This window comes from Protopterus annectens, chromosome 8.part1 (genome assembly GCF_019279795.1).
Source record: "Protopterus annectens isolate FY-2018-M chromosome 8.part1, PAN1.0, whole genome shotgun sequence".
NCBI lineage: Eukaryota > Metazoa > Chordata > Ceratodontiformes > Protopteridae > Protopterus > Protopterus annectens.
The window spans coordinates 241,297,732-241,316,488 of record NC_056742.1 but is presented as its reverse complement, the minus strand read 5'-3'; the positions used below and the strand labels follow the sequence as shown (position 1 = coordinate 241,316,488).

The window sequence follows — 18,757 nt, the reverse complement described above, 5'->3', positions numbered from 1 at the left end:
GTATTTTATGAATGATGCAAAGTCTGAACCTCACATGTTTGTCATTATTTAGTGGCTACAATGTAAATCCACAACACTTTGCCAGAAAACCACAACTTTTGAGTGAAACACCTCAAAGCGTGAGTCAAGATCAGGGACAGACAGGCACACAGACAGACACGCACCCATATCCACATACACACATACAAAAATTGAAGTAGCTGTATAAACCTATATTCAGTACATAACACTCCCTAACTAGAGGACATTTAATAAACACATCAGCAAAATGCCATTGGACAAGAGTGATTTTCTGCATAACTTTTCTCAAGTTTTTTATTTGAAGCACTTAATTTCTGAAGTTGTAGACAATTTTACCACATGGCAAGCTGCAAATAGCTCAGTTTAAGATATCTATGTCGACTGTTTCTGTATTTGTAGAGAAGCAATATTGTTGATGAGTATGTTCCAGGATTAGATGCATAGGTAGTTAGTAGGCATGCAGTCCTGGAGACCATTAAGAACCGAACCCAAATTCCCAGTTTCCCCAAAGCACTCTGTGGTTTAGTTCACACAGTAGGAAAATGAAGGTTAAGGGAATCAAACCCTGTATACAGAAAGTGGCTTGTTAACAGTTCATAGCCTTAATCCTATGTGATAATTGCTGGATTACTGGGAACTCAGATTTTATGGCAAGTATTCCCATCCAGGATACACGAAAACTCAGCCTTTTGGATAAGAATAATCATGCAGCAAACAGAAATGAAGGCTACAGTATAGTTTGGGACTGAAGATAATGTAACAGTTATCTATTTATTAGCAACATTTAGGGGGAACCTCCAATGCTGCTGTGTAAGGCACATTAAACAAAGGTATTGTGGTACAGTATGTATTGTGTAGATTCATTTTTAACACTATATGGTTGTGCATCAAGCTAAACCGAAACATTTGGATTTTAGTTATGGTGAAATCCGTGAATCATGTACAACTTTAGCTGCTACACAGAAATGATGCAAGGAATCAGTGTTAAGTCCCTCAAATACTATAGTATAGCCACTTAAATATGAGTAAAACAAAAAATTTGTTACAGTTTTCAAGTAATATTTTACATCAGAATGGTAAATGGAACTAAACAGATACAGATGAATAATGCATATCAAATGTCTAAATGAGGGGGCTGTTCTTTATTGTTGACATAAAGTATTTTAAATAGAAAGACATTTGTGGAAAATGCCCTGCCCACTGCAGCTTGGAGATGGCCAGTTACTGACAGAAACAGCTGTCGCCACAGCATGGGAGAGATGAGGGCCATCCTGCATCTATCACAGTTCATAATGGTTACTGAAGGAATTTGGCCTACTTTTGTGTGAAAACAGAAAACCACCACTCTGAACCTCTGACATAGTGCTGCTCTGAGTATAACTCCAACAGCCCTAAAAGTTTCATGTACATAACATAGGATATGTCTGTTTATTTAAACTGTATTAAATTGCAGATTGTACTTCTACCCACATACTGCTATCTAGCCGCCTCCTTCCAGTGAAAGAATTATAATGTTGACAAATGTTTTATACAGCTGTTGTCTAGGACCAGATGAGTACAGATAAGTAAGGAGTGATATCAATGATAATTAATTTGTCTAAGAGAGTCAGAAACTCTCCTGGTAGTCCATGCTCTGTTGTGGTTTATTTTGTGATGTTAGCTCATTTGTGCTGTTTCAGCTGTTCAGTTTTGTTACTAAAAGTTGGACTGAATCATATCTGAGCATGTGTGTGTGTGTGTGTGTGTGTGTGTGTGTGTGTGTGTGTGTGTGTGTGTGTGTGTGTGTGTCTGTATGTGTAGGTGAGGAATGTATTTAAAATCATCTGTAGGAGGGTAGACAATGTATTTCAAAGTGTGTTCATTTCCAGACAACTGACAGCCATGCACAGCTGTAGGACTTGACTGGGAATGCCTATAGCTTCTTTAATCTCGATGTATTGGGCTGTGGTATAAGTTTCCGGTAAGTAATACTGGTGCAAAAGATCCTTTCTTTACAGTGCTCTTCGGAAAGACCTGGTGGAAGGTTCTAGGGTTAGTGATGTGGACTTTAGGCATTTGCATTACATATCATTTAGAGGAAAATGGTTCTTAGGACTTACAGAGCAGAGTATTTTTTTGTCACTAATAAGTGCTGGGGAATTATGCTGTCAGGATGAGGCATAAGTTAACAAAAGCAAGTCTAAGAATAGCTAAGGAGATTCACACTAATCACAGAGGTTGAGAAAAGTATTAAAGTTAGGCAATTTAACATAGAATGATGGTATTCAGTTTGGTACAGTACAACTACCTTTGTCTATAACCTGTCAAGTACCAAGATACTTTTTTTCACAGTAATATTAATAAGAATATCAGCAGATGACTTCTTGGTTTGGATGTCATCATATTAATTCTGATCATTGTGGTGTATTCTTAGGGAGAGAGGAGGTAGAGTGAACCTCAAATGTGATATCATTCACTGGAAGTTCTAACAAAATGGATTATGTTCTCTGAATTTAGTAGCAGGCCTGTCTTTAGCAGACCCTTTTAAACAATTGTTTCATCAGATGTCCTCTTTTAAGTTCCACAAGCAGTACACAAAACAGGTGAGAGAAAAGGAAACTGTATTACTACATATGATCAAGCCAAGTGAAATATGATGAGCAAAATATCTAAGTGTGCATTTTCATACACTAGTGGCTAGACAGGTATACAATGCACACAGTGAACGCTCTTGTTTTGCTTCAGGTTGACAGTCTGGCAGAACAAGTAACACCTCCATTTCAGGATTTATTTACTTAATTTAGTTTTGTTTTGCTGACTGAGTAGATCTCACTAGGATTATGGCCTTCTTTTCAAGGAAGACTCACTTTTTTTATACCGACTAAGAGAAAGTTAGCCTAGACTCTAGAGCAAACTCTGTATTGTTCATCAAAAAGTGTTCTGGATACTTACCCACCTAATGTTGCATTGCAGTATTATTATTGGAATGTAAATCCAAATACTTTATGAGAGAGCTTCTGGCATAGCTGTGGGTTAGATGCTGCCAAGGTTATTGTTGTTAACCATAGCACTGCTTAATCCCAAGAACTTGTAAATATGGAAAGAGTTACTGATATCATGTGAGAAGCTGTATTCAGCTGTAGTTCATTTGTTTCATGGTTACAGGTCAAACTACTTTAGAAATGTATGCAAAACAATTACCCAATGGGTAGGTCACTGGAAACTGGTAAAAGGAAACACAAAACAAAATACAAGTCCAACAGCTTCTTTAATCCAGCTCCACACACTAAGTGCTTTCACCATACAAATGGCATCATCAGAGTGAGTAGTAGCCATAAACATATCCATTAAATACACATCCATTAATCAATCAACAACCATTGATTGAAAACAATCACACTTATCTTAAAATAAAACATACCACACTAAACATATATATACATATACCCTGCATATGACCCTAACCCATTGATGTCAAAAATATAAAAACCTATTCTAATAATTAAAAATTAATCATAGTGATAAATGGCATAAAAACAAACATAACTTATTTAAATTGTTGCAGCTCTTGATCTCAATACTGGTCCTAAAGATATATACTCATTTAGCTCAGGTATTGTTGTTGCATCTAAAATAACTTGTCATATGTTTATGGCTGCTACTCACTCTGATGATGCCATTTGTATGGTGAAAGCGCTTAGTGTGTGTAGCTGGATTAAAGAAGCTGTTGGACTTGTATTTCATTTTGTACTTCAGAAATGTGACCTAGAATAACAGATTGGTGTGTGAAACTAGGGATTGCTTGTATCACTTCCTTCCTTTTAGTGGGCATCTTATATAAAGGTCCACTGTGAAGCTAGGTATTGCTTGCATCACCTCCATTTTAGTGCGCTCCTTATATTAAGGTTCCCATTGAGACCTGGGGGCATGTCTGCTTTAAGCTTAATTTGGCACTGCAGTTCCCTTACCTATAGCAAGGTGTTGCAGTCCCCAAAAACCTGCTCAAATGTTGATGTAATATTTATTAATATTATCTTGAACATACATGTAATCTCTGAACCATAAGGATTTATATATTAATGACTAACTGAAAACCAAATTACTGTTCTGTTGCCTTTTTAGTTGACTAACTGAAGTAGTTAGCAAGTTTCCAAGTTCACCTGTTTGCGGAAAAAAAAAAAAAAAAAAATATATATATATATATATATATATATATATATATATATATTCATGCATTTATGCAAATCATAACCACTCCTACCAGGATAGGTAAACCTAACCAAAAAGAAAGCTTACTTGATTGGATACTTATCAATATTCACCCCCAACTGTACACCTCTGGGAACCTCCCTGGTGACTTAAGTGATCGCCTTCTCAGCTATATAATTAAGCATAAAGCCATTTACCCCCATCAACCCATACTTAGAATGGTAAGAAACAAAAATAACTTTAACCCTGCCAAATTCCAACAGGAACTAAACTCATGTAAATGGTCAAGTCTAAAAAAACTCCCCTTAGAGGAAGCAGCTGTATACTTTAACAACAAATTCTTTGAGATCCTTGACTCTCACGCACCTGTTCGCTCAATAAGAACAAAGGCAAAAACTGTGCAATGGCTTTCCAAAGAGACCAAACTGAAAATTACTCTTAGAAACTAAGCATGGGCATTATGGCATACCACAAAAGACAAAAGACCCCAAATTTAATATATATATATATATATATATATATATATATATATATATATATATATATATATATATGATATACATGTATACAAACCTAAGATCCTGCTCACATATTGTTCCCCTAGATTACCCTCCTTAAACCATTCCTTAAGGACTTTAAGGATTTTTATCACGTTCCAATTGCCAATCCTGTAGTTTTGAATGCTACTTATATGAAAGATTATATATTTGTGGTGCTCCATCCAGTTTAATGTATTTTACTATATTTCTCACCTCCTGTAATGACATTTCATTTTTAGTTTAGGAACAAAATCCTTTGTTATCTTTTTAACTTCCTGCTTATCTGCTCCACTGCTACATTTTAAGTTAAATGAGACTCTCTCAACTATCCATCTTATGATACATTGATATTAAGCAGCTTTTCATGTCTTAGTATTTGTACTATCTATCTTATCAGTGATTTTTAAATGTGTTTCTTAACAGTGGGGAAACCGCTTCATTCCTCCATTTCAACAAAAACCTTTAATTCCTTAAATGCATCTTCATTCTTTCTATGTTCATCTTATAAAATCTGTTTTTTTTTACATAATTATATTACTTTTGTCCTATAAATCTCTAGACAGCAACATGGTGATCCCCTTATAAATTTTCAACTCTTACCTCTGCATATTTGTCCTGACACATATGTATGTATTGCCTCACCATTTTTTAAAGCCTCCCTCCACACTGACTATGATCATAAAATGCCTACACTACACCATGGTCCTTCCAAAGTACCTCAGAATATTTCACCCCATTCCCTCAAACACTACCTCATCTTCTATCATATGAACAGCTTTGTGGAACCTTCCCTTATAATCTGTAGACTGAGTTGTCAGTATTGTTATTACTCTACGATTGAGCAACATTTTGCCTTCTCCAAGGATGATGCCACAATATGATCAAAAGATGACTGACTTTAATAATTGGCTTAATCTCTGGTGTCATTCTAAGGGGGTGCAACATTTGTCAGCAGGAATGAGATGGCCAATAGACCACACTGCTTTGTCAGGGATGGTCTGCACCTCTTTCTTCTAGGCTTTTGAATATTAGTTAAAGCCTTGTTCTCCCCACTAGTGCATTTTTTAGGCAATGCCAAACTGAAAGTACTTCCAACATAGCAAACCAAAATCAAGAAACTCTAAAGGTGTTACTGCTCAGCGCTAGGAGTCTAAACAAATAAATCCACTCCCTATAAACTCTCTTCACCCTAGAGAATGCTGACATCTGTGCGGTCATTGAGACATGGTTTAAAGCTGCTGAGAGCACACTGACATCGCAAGGCTATAGTGCCTGCCACACATAAAGACCAGCTACTACACAAACAGGGACTAAAGGTGGAGGTGTCTCGATTTACTTCAAAAATAAACATACCTCAAGGCTGGTCAAATAGCACAATGCACTTGAGCTTTTCCATGTTCAAGTCACCATAGGCAAAATCCAATACCATTTCCTTGCAAGTTATAGGTCCCCCTCTGTGACCCAGGAAACCCATACCATGCATTTAAGCTTAAGTGGAAACATTCATCATTAATTACCCCACTATTAACTGAGGATGATATACAACATGAAAAGTACAGCCACAGAGATTCCTGGATTTTGTAAACACAAACTTTCTGGACCAGATTGTCAGTACAACAACAAGGGGTGCCACTATATTGGATCTGGTCATCACTAATTTGGGAGAGTGCTGAACACCCTGATGTAATGTCTTCTGTGGTAAGGTCAGACCATAAAATGGTCTCCTTTGAAGTAAAATAAAACCTGGAATCCCAGCTAACCTTGGAATATTCAGGAACTACTGTAAAGCTAACTTCCTACTATTAAGTGACAGGCTAGCAACATTTCAAGTCCCCATAAACCCTGAGAACACTGCTGCCTATGCAGAACTGTTCAGAAACCCTATACAAGCATATTAATAGCTGCATAGAGGCAGCTGTACCCACAACAAGTGATGCTGGTGGAATCACATCAGTAGGCTGTATAACAGAAGGAAGAAATTCAAAGCAAAAATTAGGAGGTGTAGCACCCAACAGGATAAAAGCACTCTCATCAAACTAAAAATATAACTCAGAGCACAAATAAAGTCAACCAAAGCCAACTTTGAGGTGAATTTGGCCTTCCAAGCCAAGGACAACCACAAGGAATTTATTTATTTATTTATTTTATTTTACATTTGTTTACCTGGAAAGTCCAACTGGATATATGTCCAATTTCAGCAGAGGCCCAGAGAGAAAAGCTCCAGAAAGCAGAGTATAAATACATGAGGAACAACAGAAACATTTAGAGATAAGTATAATATGCAGTTTTCAGTAGGGTGACAAACATGGATAAAACATAGTAGTTATTTATGCAACCTCAAAGACAATACCCAGTTGTACACAGAGCTCATTGTAAATGGAGCCACCTATACTGAGCCAGAAGATATAGCAAACCCACTGACCAACAAATTCAGCTCCGATTTTACCCCTCTCTCCCCACCAGCCTTCCCTCAGGAAATACCATCAAATACAACTCCCCCTCCTATCACTAGGAAACAAGTCCTTAATGCTTTCTCTGAGGCAAATAACACTGCATCAGTGGGCCCAGACAATATCCCAGGATGCTTTTAAATAGCATGAAACATAATCTTTCAGGTCCTCTGGAATTCCTATTTAACTGTAGCCTGCTAACAGGCTTCATGCCTCATGAATGGAGAAGAGCAACAGTCATCCCCTCTGCACAAAGGTGGGCCATCTACAGACCCTGGAAACTACAGACCCATAAGTCTCACTAGTTTCATATGCAAATTCATGGAAAGAATTATCATTGAAATGATCAATAATGACATAGGAAACCTCCAGACACTGGACCGAATCCAATTTGGTTTCATCAAAGGCAAGATAATGGCTACTCATCCTGGTGAACTTCTTGGAGAAGGTCACCAAAGCAATGGATGAGGGCAAATGGTTCACACTGCCTTCCTTGACCTGGCCAAGGCATTTGACCCAAACCCCCACTTGGGGATTGTTGACAAACTTAAGAGGTTATATAGAAATCCTTATGTCACCTGATGGTTAGCCAGCTGGCTCACAGATAGGACCGAGGAAGTTAGAAATGGGGAGTCCACTTCTACAAAGAGGCCAGTCACAAGTGGAGTTGCTCAGAGATTGGTCCTGGGACTGCTTCTTTTTAACATTTGCTTCTCTGAAGTCAAGGCCAATAGCAATGGCCTCTGGCTGACTAAATTTGCAGATGATTGCAAATTTGGTGCTGCCATTGAATTGCCTACTGACACTAATGTTCTCTAGAAAGGGCTGACACAGACAAAAAACTGGTGCCAAAGCCATGGACTAAAGCTAAATGCCAAGAAATGCATAATAGTTTCCTTTAGGAAGTCATCCAACCCTGGAAACTATCATATTGACAACACACTCCTAAGAGCTGACCCAGTACTCAGGGACTTGGTGACATACATAGAGAGCAATCTAACCTTTGACAATCACGTGTCTACAGCAGTAAGGAAATAATTCTATGTTGTGCAACTTATAAACAAATGTATGGCATCTAGGTCCAAAGAAGTCATTGTTCCACTGTATTCAGCATTCATCAGACCTGTCATTGAGTATGATGCCCCATTTGGTATGTACCTAACCAGACATGGCCAACAATTGGACGTCTATAGAGGTTCCTCACTGAAAGAATACTTGGCATAAATAACATGTCCTATGCAGACCACCTCAGATCCCAATCCATGTATTCTGTCTCCTACAGACTGTTGAGGGGAGATCTATGCCTGGTATACAAGGCATTGTCAGACCCCACTCTGATGAAGCTCCTGCATATCCGCACAAAAAACAGCATCAAAATTACGCATTCTAAAGACTTAAACCTTGCCTGTGATATAAATAGGACCTGCTGGAGAGACAGGTATGTATCCCAGAGATAACTAGTTCTCTAGAACAGGCTCTCCATCCATGTGAAGCAGAGTTCTTCCCTAACCCAATTCAACTGTAACTTGGACAATTGGATGGGAAACAGGAAATTCATCCCTGGTTTGGCACCTATGTCTCTAATGGACACAGGCAGCCTGTAAATAGTTCATCTCCCCAGCCCCTGCTTGTAAATGTTTCACCCCCTACTTACACTTATCAAGGGTACCAGAACTTGTCAGAGAGTTAAGATGCTTGGCTAGGATTACAAAGGCCCTTCTGGTCATTATCCTAGTAAACACCTACAACCTATGATCAGAAAAAATAGACATCTAAAAAAATCATTATCCTATACTTCTCAAAATATTTATTATAAAGTAATTTGTTGTTGCTAAAATGTCTTCTCTGCTACATGTATACAATGAATAGTTTATGCAGCATAAATCCTAAGAATTTCCCTTACATTTTTAAATTGTTATTCTCTTCCTTTCTTTCTTTTCCATTCCTCCAGCTGGCAGTTACAGTTATCCAGTCAACAAATGGACCTGTAATCAGTATGTATTGCCTCCCTTTTTTTAATTATTACTCCACTCTTTTTCCTTTACTGCTGCTTCATTAATACAGGCTTAAGGGAGAACCACACCCACAGACAAAAAAATGTTTATTTCATCATGTTTTGATATTTTGGATGCTACATACTTTTTTTTTGTATTTTTAAATGTAATTCCAGAGTCTGCCCACATGGAGCCTGGCATCTTCATTTTTTACTCTACCTGTACGTAACTCACAATGCAGTATTTGGCTTTAAAATATTACATTGTTGCCCCTAATCTCCTTTCAATGCATTGACTTTACATGTGTTTTCATGTATACCCTGATTTATTTTAGTCATTTGGGTTTAATTATCATTTCTTGCTTTTCAATGACTACTTAAAAGAACAAGATAATCACATAGAACACTATTCTTAGTGTCTGCTACTTCTTTTTCTGTCTGAAATGGTAAATTTTCATTCTTTTGTTATGCCTGAGTTGTAGTATTTAAACTCATCTCCCCTCCCCCTAACACCTCCCTTTCATATCTGTCAAAGTGGCAAAGGTAATTTGAGATGTTTGTAGGGTTGCCACCTTTTCAAATGCCCAAAGTGGGACATTTTTGATGCAAGCATCAGATTTTGCAGTGCAAAACATACCCACGGCCAGTACAAGGGACAGAACTTCACTTTTTGCCCTATATAAAAGCTTATTCTTGTGGCATTTTAGTTGCTTATTCGGTTTCTTATCACATTTAGGTGTTTCAGATACAGAATAACTGTTTTATGCAGGTATTACATCAAATATAGGAAATATGTTTGTCCTAAAATCTCAGGACATTTGCCATTTTTTTCGATTTCTTTGCAGGACACAACTGCCCAAAGAGGGAATGTCCCTCGCAAAGTGGGACAGGTGGTAACCTTAGATGTTCGCTGCTGTGATTTATAGCTCACAGCAGGAGACAAAGTTCATGTACCATTGCCTTGTACTATTTCCTGCTTACAGTGGGACACTTATTTTTGCTGCACCATAGCCATTCTGTCCTCATATTTTAAGCCTTACTACCTAAAACTTGGTAACACATTGTTTGGCAAACCTTCCAACAATTTTTTTTAGGGATTCCTGAGAAAGCAAAATTCTTAATTTTGTCACAAAGGCCATAAGAAAACAAAAATGTTTTTATACATTTCCTTTGCTGTTTTTTTTTCTCCAAGACACCTCAATCTTGGATGATATTTTTTAGCAGGTCACCCTGTATCTTTCTCTTGTCTCTGCAAGTAACAGCTCACTGTTTTGACTATGTACTGTAGTTGTATGTCACATGCAGAGCTCCATTTAGCACTCCTCAAATCAATTTGAAACTGAGGGCCAAATAAATAAGTACATCAAAAATGCTGTCAGACCTGGGGGACAAAAAAGGTCTTCAGCTAAGTAACCTGCTGTATATGTAGATATTCAGTATGTACAGAATGAACCTTTGCTCTGTTAACACTTGTGCTTAACTGTACCAAACAGCTATTGTAGCTCCTTGCTGCAGTTAGATAATTCTAGGGAAAAAAAAGCTCTTTATCTTCTTCGATCTGGGCAAAAAACTATTATGTATCAGCATAAAACTTTCCTTTGTCAATTTGAAATTGAGGGCCAAATGAATAAATAATTGAATAAAACAATCCTCTCATACTTGGGTACCAAAAAAAGGTCTTCAGCTAAGTAGACAACCATTATGTATGTATCCAATGACTCTTTGCTCTAGTAACATCTATGCTAAACTGTACCAATCAGTTATTGTAGCTCCTTGCTACAGTTTAATAATTCTACAAAAAATATCTTCTTCAACCTTGGCAGAAAGCTATTATGTATCAGCATAAAACTTTCCTTTGTCAATTTGAAATTGATGGGCAAATAAATAAATAAATAAATGAATAAAACAATCCTCTCATACTTGGGTAACAAAAAAAAGGTCTTCAGCTAAGTAGACAACCATTATGTATGTAGCCAATGACTCTTTGCTCTAGTAACATCTATGCTAAACTGTACCAATCAGTTATTGTAGCTCCTTGCTACAGTTTAATAATTCTACAAAAAATATCTTCTTCAACCTTGGCAGAAAGCTATTATGTATCAGCATAAAACTTTCCTTTGTCAATTTGAAATTGAGGGCCAAATAAATAAATAAATAAATGAATAAAACAATCCTCTCATACTTGGGTACCAAAAAAAGGTCTTCAGCTAAGTAAACAGCCATTATGTATATATTCAGTATGTACAGAATGACTCTTTGCTCTAGTAACATCTATGCTAATCTGTACCAATCAGTTATTGTAGCTCCTTGCTACAGTTTAATAATTCTAGAAAAAATATCTTCAAACCTGGCAAAAAGTTTACTAACACCTTTTGCTAAACTGTAGCAAAGAGGTATATCAGCTTTTTGGTACAGTTCCCTTCACACAAACACTGAATGCCTGTCTTTCAAGCAGCAACGATTCACAATATTATCTGCTTAAATTATTTCTGATATTGCCTGCATGGATCGATTGGTACCACTTCAGTTGTTTTAAGATTGCAGAAGTGAAACTGATTTTTGAAAATAGACTGTGTGGCATTTAGGTTGTTTAATAAACATATAATTATTGACATTTGCAAGTCAACTAAATGCTGTATTAATGACACAAAAACTATTAAGTTTCTTATATACTATTGACAGTAGCAACAACAACTACAACAACATCGTAGCTGAAGACATGAATTTTCTCAAAACCACTTGGGTCTTAATCTTTAAACATAAACTTGACTTTGCCCCAGACCACTTGGGATTCCATCCATAACAATAAACTAACTAGAAAAAAACCCTATCACATTCTTAAAGGTTTGCTGAACACTATTAGTTATCATTTCAGTATTAGACCGACACTGATTTTTTTAAATAAATCAGCTTAGAACAGTATTACTGAGAGTAGTTTGACTCATACCCTTGCATATTACATCAGTTACAGAGAAACATTACCCAAACTATGCATATGGATGGGGAAAGATCAAATGCATGAGAAAAGTATAACTGAAATAGGGGATATTTTAAAATAAACTGTCTTGGTGAAAGAAAATGGAAAATAATAAGATATTAAAAAAGAACTGCCTGTCTTTTAAAGTATTGACTACTACCAACAATTATATCCATGCAATATAAGATATGGAACAGGTTCCAATGTCACGCAGATATAGTATATAAATGAGCAAAAGATATTAAAATAAATTTCAGAATGAAAACATTGTAGTTTTGATCAGAAAGGTTTACCACTAACCTTAAAAATAATAAAAAGTATTTTTTATTTTTATTAAAGGAGCCAGAGGAAATAGGCAGAAATAATTTACACATTAGTCAAATGAAAAGCTCAATGTTAGCAGCAAAGAAAATATTTTGAAAGCTACTGTAGTACATTTTTATATATAAAGTCATAAAAACAGTCTTATATCTACCAACCAGTAGTCAGATGAAGTGACACTAAGTGAGTTACTACCACTGCTAGAAAGCTTGAAAGTTGAGTAGGTTTGTGGTTATGGCAGTATTTTCAGCCCCATAGGCAAAACCAGAAAGATCATAGGAAACGAGATACTTCAGTGTGTAAGACCTTAAACCTCCTTTAACAGAGACCCATGGGAAATATGCAAAATAGCCCTCAAGGACATAAAAGTGTTTCAGCGACATGGCTTTTGAATGCTCCTGACTTTTTTTTTCCAAGTGTTCATTGAGGCATTATGGACAATAAAGCAAAAATCCACTAGCTGTGTGGGCTTCTGTCAAAGCAGGTGTAAGGTCTTACACATCTGGTTTTCCAGGCTCTTTTGAAGGTTTTGTCTATGAGGGTTTTGTTTGTGTGTGTGTGTGTGTGTGTGTGTGTGTGTGTGTGTGTGTGTGTGTGTGTGTGTGTGTGTGTGTGTGTGTGTGTGAGTGATCTTTTTACTTGCTGTTTTGTTCATTAACAGGAACTTTTGCAGTCACCTTAATGTTATAAACATAAGGCTTGGTTTAAAGCTATCTGTTTTCAGATAATGGCCAAACTATTGATGAGCCCATTAAAATGTGAAACATATATCTATAGCTTGTGAAGTTTGTCTTTATTGGTCTGAATGCCTCAATAAAGAGTTTTAAAAAATAAGAAGGCAGGGGCAATCAGAAGGATAGGAAGCTACAACTAAGTCTGTACCAATAGAAATTATTACACCTTTACTTTTTAACTCTCTACATGTTAGCTAGCATGTTCCTTTCAGTACTGCACCTTTGCTGGAGATACTGACAAAGTAAAAAAAAGGCCTAAATGTACCTGTTCACAGCTAGTAAGGTTTGGCTTTATTGGACTGAATATACCCATACTGTCTAAAAAAAAAAAAAAAATTAAAAAAATCATAGGCATTTAGACGCCATGTAGCAGAAACACTGCTATGTCCTTAAGTGGTCATTTGCTTATATCCCATGTGTTTTCACTACAGAAGGTTTAAGGTTTTACCTAGTGAAGATTGTAGCTTGGCTGGGTCTTTCTTGCAGTTTTTACTAGTTGGAACAGATGAAAGGCAGGTTTCTAGCTGCATACACGTCCCTATCCAAAGGCTTGTTAGCAGCTAGAGATAGAAACTACTTTCTAGAAAGTATGGGATTTTTCTGTTCATCTGACATGGGAAATAATTGTTTACAGACTGTCTTTACCTTATAGCAGTCCCCAAATCCATAGCAAAATGTTAGGTTTCCTCTGATTCTTGGAGAGAAGTAAATCTCATGTAGCTAGAGAGATTTCTCAAACTTTAAGCTGTAATTTTGGGGAAGAGCAGAGTCCTTGCTTACTTAATAGAAATTACAGAGCTAAGGGAGAATATATTTTCTGTTGCTCTTTACTGGTATAACTGTCACATGATTCTCAACTCGCAGTAATCTTAGTATACCCCAGTCTATGGACACCTCAGTAGTAGCTATTACCCTATACTATCCAAAGGAGTACTGCAGTTAGATGGATGAGGAGAAAGAGGTGACATTTGGCCAAACATAGGTTAAGTGCTATTTTGATAATATAATGATATACAAAGAGGTGCTGCAGTTTAGGTGGATGAGGAGACTGGACTAGGATTTGCCCAAACATAGGGTAAGTGATAACTTGGTAATATAAACTGTACTCTTGGAGTTTATATGTATATATTGATTATACGATGTACTGCTACTTTTCATGTAAGTTGTATTATAGTTAATAGTTATCTTGCATATGTATGTATGGGGAGAAAACCCATTTTTTCTATTATTACTGTAATTAAAGGTTTGCAGTCTCTTAAGATTCTTTTAAACCTTTGTCAACCTTCAAGGCATCAGATAAGTTTATTTGTATAGATCATATATTTCGTTATTCATTTTCTTGATAAAAATAATTCAGTATGATAAACACTGAAACTATTTTATAGATGTAAATACCTTGAGATTAGTTGGGTAAATATACAGTTTTTTTTACATTTGTTTTAAGCTTGACTAGGGTCCCTAAACCATCCCAAATCCTATGTAAACCTGCCCTATTCCTCCATTTTTCATTTTGGTAATTTCATTTTTGTGAATTTAAATAAAGGCAATTTATAAAAGATTTCTAACTTTCAATAAAATAATATGGCATTTAAAACAAATCTTTCTAAGCCACCAAAGATGCCATTTATATGTTCATAGGTTGGTACTAGGCTATCAGCCCTAGGGCCTATACAAGCCTAGCCATAACAATTCCCTGGCTATTTCTTCCCACACTATTTACTTGCCTGGACCCCTGTCTAGCAGGGCGACTGATGTGATCCCTGGTGTGAATTTTCTTTCTCCCATCCAATCATCAAGGTTCCTTTTGAAGAGGGACAAAGAGGCACTCTGCTTGACATGTATGGACAGTCTATTCCAGAGTCTGGGGAGTCTCTGGGTCAGGAACCTATCCCTCCAGCGTGTTTTGTTTATTGTGATGACAAGGTTTAGATCCCTGGAGCGTGTGGCTCTGAGGGATTGGGATTTCTTTAAGTGTAGCATGTCCAGCAGCTCTGGGTTTGACATGGCCTTGTATGTTAAGCAGAGATCAACTCTGAGTAGACAATATGCGACAGAGTATAGCTGGAGTTTTTTTAAGTTGGTCAGCGTAGGGCATCTGCTTTAGGCCTGTGATTCTTTTAGTGAGGTATTTTTGCGGCCTTTCCAGTTGTTGCAGATGTCTTGAGAGGTACATACCAAACAGGGCGTTGTATTCTATAATGGGTCTAATGAGGGATGAGTACAGTGGGACATTTTGGTTCTGAATTGTCATTTTTCTGGATGGAAACTGATTTACTGCTACATTATTATAGAAGAAAGTATATCAAGGGCTGTTACTGTTGTGTTTCTCTAACATGCTTTATAAAATGGAGCTACTACACCATTTTATCCTACCTCATACTAAATTACCATATATATTTTATATGTGACCTGTGAATTACCAGGTTGAAGCTTATGTAAAAGGAATTGACTTCATAACTGTAATTACTAGCTCTAATGACTTCTTATTCTGGAAACCTGAACAACTACATGGTTTATGTTTTGCATGTTTGTATAAGGAATTTATTATAATGTCCTTGCATATAAATTTTGCATTTCAAAGTAATTTTGCTAACACAGAAAGCTGAACATTTCTCAGGCAGCAAAGTAAATGATAGGAACAGAATTCAAGAGCTGAAGTACACCATCAGTTTTCCTTCTCTTTAAACATAAAGCTGTAACAATGAAAACATAGCAATACCAGTCTGCCAATAGTTGCTTTCCCTGTTATGCAAGAGGACATTACGTAATGGCAAGTAAGAGGTAAATCTCAAAAAAATAAGGTTGAAGTAGCAAGTCTAAATGTATGCTGTATTTTCAATGTTCTTGATAAGCAGCAATATTTAAACTGAGTTTGATCTATACATTTATGCTAGAAGTATATCATATGTTGGTTTCCTTTTTTCAGTCTGCTTTAGGACTTTGGAACATAGTTGTTTTATAATTTAATATCAAAACAGATCAACAATATACCGGCAATAAAATAACCGCAGACATTGTGTTAGAAAGCTAAAAATGAGTACTGAAAAAATACTGTGTAAGAAATTTAGTGACTATGATAACTACTCAGACCCCACAACCCAACTCAGACCCCACACACTTACACACCAGATGTAAATTTATTTTTGTAGAGCTTATAAGAGCAAATTAATGTGAATTGTTCATTCTTATTAAAGGTATTTCACAAGAAAATGTTGATGAGCTTGGTCGGAACCCTGGGAATGTGATACTAGCCTGCACCATATGTGTGCCTGGATTGGAATGCTTTATTTAAGTGGGGAGACAGTTGTCTCATTCCAGGACTCAGAAGAATTTTGACCATTTTAACAATGTATATTCTCACAAATAGCAATGCTGCTGCATTGCAGATACCAATGTCTGGCATGCAGTAACACTATACTGTTGTGTAGAGTAAACTTGAACAGGACTGTTGACATTTGCTGGCATCAGTAGATTCATGTGTATAGAAAGACATAAAAGCAAACATTTTAAAGTAAATGCATTATCATTCAGCTTAAAGTAAAATAAAATTAAAGTATATTTTCAGGATTGCAGAATACTAAGGTTAATACAAGAAGAGAAGAGGAGCATTGTCACCAGATGCACTGCCCCCCCCCCCCCAAGCAGGTTACACACACAGTTTCCTGGTATTATTTCAGGTTACTAGCTGTATCATACTATGCAACATCAAATTTCCATTTTTATTAGTTCTTTATTAAGGAAACATATTGCTTATCACTCATAACATGCAACCCCTCCAGTAATTTTTGCTGGATCATCATAAACCAAATATAGTTTTACCACAAATGTCAATTTAAAAAAAATAATGCACTGCACCATTCATTGCCCTTTAAAATTAAACATTTAAATGTAGAGGGCTTTGTTCACACTTTAGTCATTTTTTTTTCTTTTGCTAAAGCAGATGATATGTTTCTTGTTATCTATCGATCTGGGACAAAATGGTGACTGACTAGAACATGTACATCTATGCCATTTTTCTGATACTTTAGGAGGATCTTTGATTTTCCATTTTACTGCGCCATGACCTGCAAATACAAAAACTCCTTTACCTGATGGTTAGTATCATTTCACTTGAATTAAGTTTATAAATGAATGGCTTAAGAAATACCTCAGGTTTAAAGCTCATAATGCATGTCCCACTGGTGTTAGACCAATATTTGTTAAATACAGAGCTGGAAAATACCCTACATTTAGTATTCCTCAAATCAATTTGAAACTAAGGGCCAAGTAACTAAAGGAACAAAAAGGAGTATATTTTAGGGATCAGACCATAGGCTTTCTTACTGAATGTTGTTTGTCTTTTCCTTGGTAGAACTCCAGTCCGCTAATGATTGGCAGTGTGCCAGCTCAACGCCCAACCTTCAACGAAGCCGCCCATTTATGCACACATGTCGGGATGACATGCAGACTCCACACAGAAGGCACTCCTAAGCCAAGCCGAGAATCGAATGGGAGAACCTCTTGCTGTGAGGTAACAACACTACCGCCATACCACCGTGGCATACAGGCTTTTTTGTTGAACAGATAAATTTCCATTTCTTGATACAGACTGATACATTAATATGCTGACAGTGTTACATTATTCTAGTACTTGTGGGTAAAGCAAACTAATTTGCCTTAAAAAAAAAACTATTTTTGACAGTGAAACCTGATCACACTGTACATTGGTAGCATAAAGACAAGTGGTACTTATTCTTCAGTATGACTGTGAGGCACTCAAGTAGAAGTTATCTTACTGCAACTCTAATAACAACTTGGGTGTGACTGAAGGAATGTGTGCTTTTCTGACTAAGGCTTTTGTTAATTTCAAATTCACAAGCCACAGTGAGACAGTATGTGTCAATATGAATAGAATTTGATTAATGTACATAATTATTTTTGACTGGGTAAGTCCTATTAGGCCTATTTTCTGGGGAAACCTGAGGTTTACCAGGGACAAATCTGGCCAGAATATTGAGGAAATTCCTGCAAATTAAATCAAAATAGATGATCTAAGTAAAATGTTATGAATGTTATGTATGGATTTTTGTTGAAGGAATGTGAGAGACAGACTGCCCCAGTAGAATATTCTGATAGGGTACGCTTCCTCTTACATGAAGAATTTTCACAGATTGTCTATAAATAAGAGCCATGACTTATGGGATCATTGCTTTTAAAAACTGACTGCTTTCTCACCCCCCCCCCCCAAAATAACCACATTGTTACACCTTTTGTACTATGACTGAATGAACATTTCATTTTAATGTGTTTTCATTATGTTACCATTTAACATTGACTATATGATTGCATGGATTACTTGCTTTCACACACATTCTGCTTCACAATTCCTCTCAAAATAATAACTTGTTGACTGGGTTTACCTTTGGTGTTTTAGTGTAATCAAATAAAGAAACAATGGTTTCAGTAATATATTTAGAGAGAATTTGTGTGTTTGTCCATCTGTCTTTGTCTCTTTCTCTCTCTCTCTCTCTCTCACAAACACACACACACACACA

The 18,757-nt window shown here is 36.5% G+C and overlaps 1 protein-coding gene across 1 annotated transcript in view; it reads left to right on the top strand.

Moving 5' to 3' along the window:
• The window catches only part of CDH15 (cadherin 15), a 394,116-nt gene that overhangs the window by 41,442 nt on the left and 333,917 nt on the right, over positions 1–18,757 (top strand). The window lies entirely within an intron of this gene.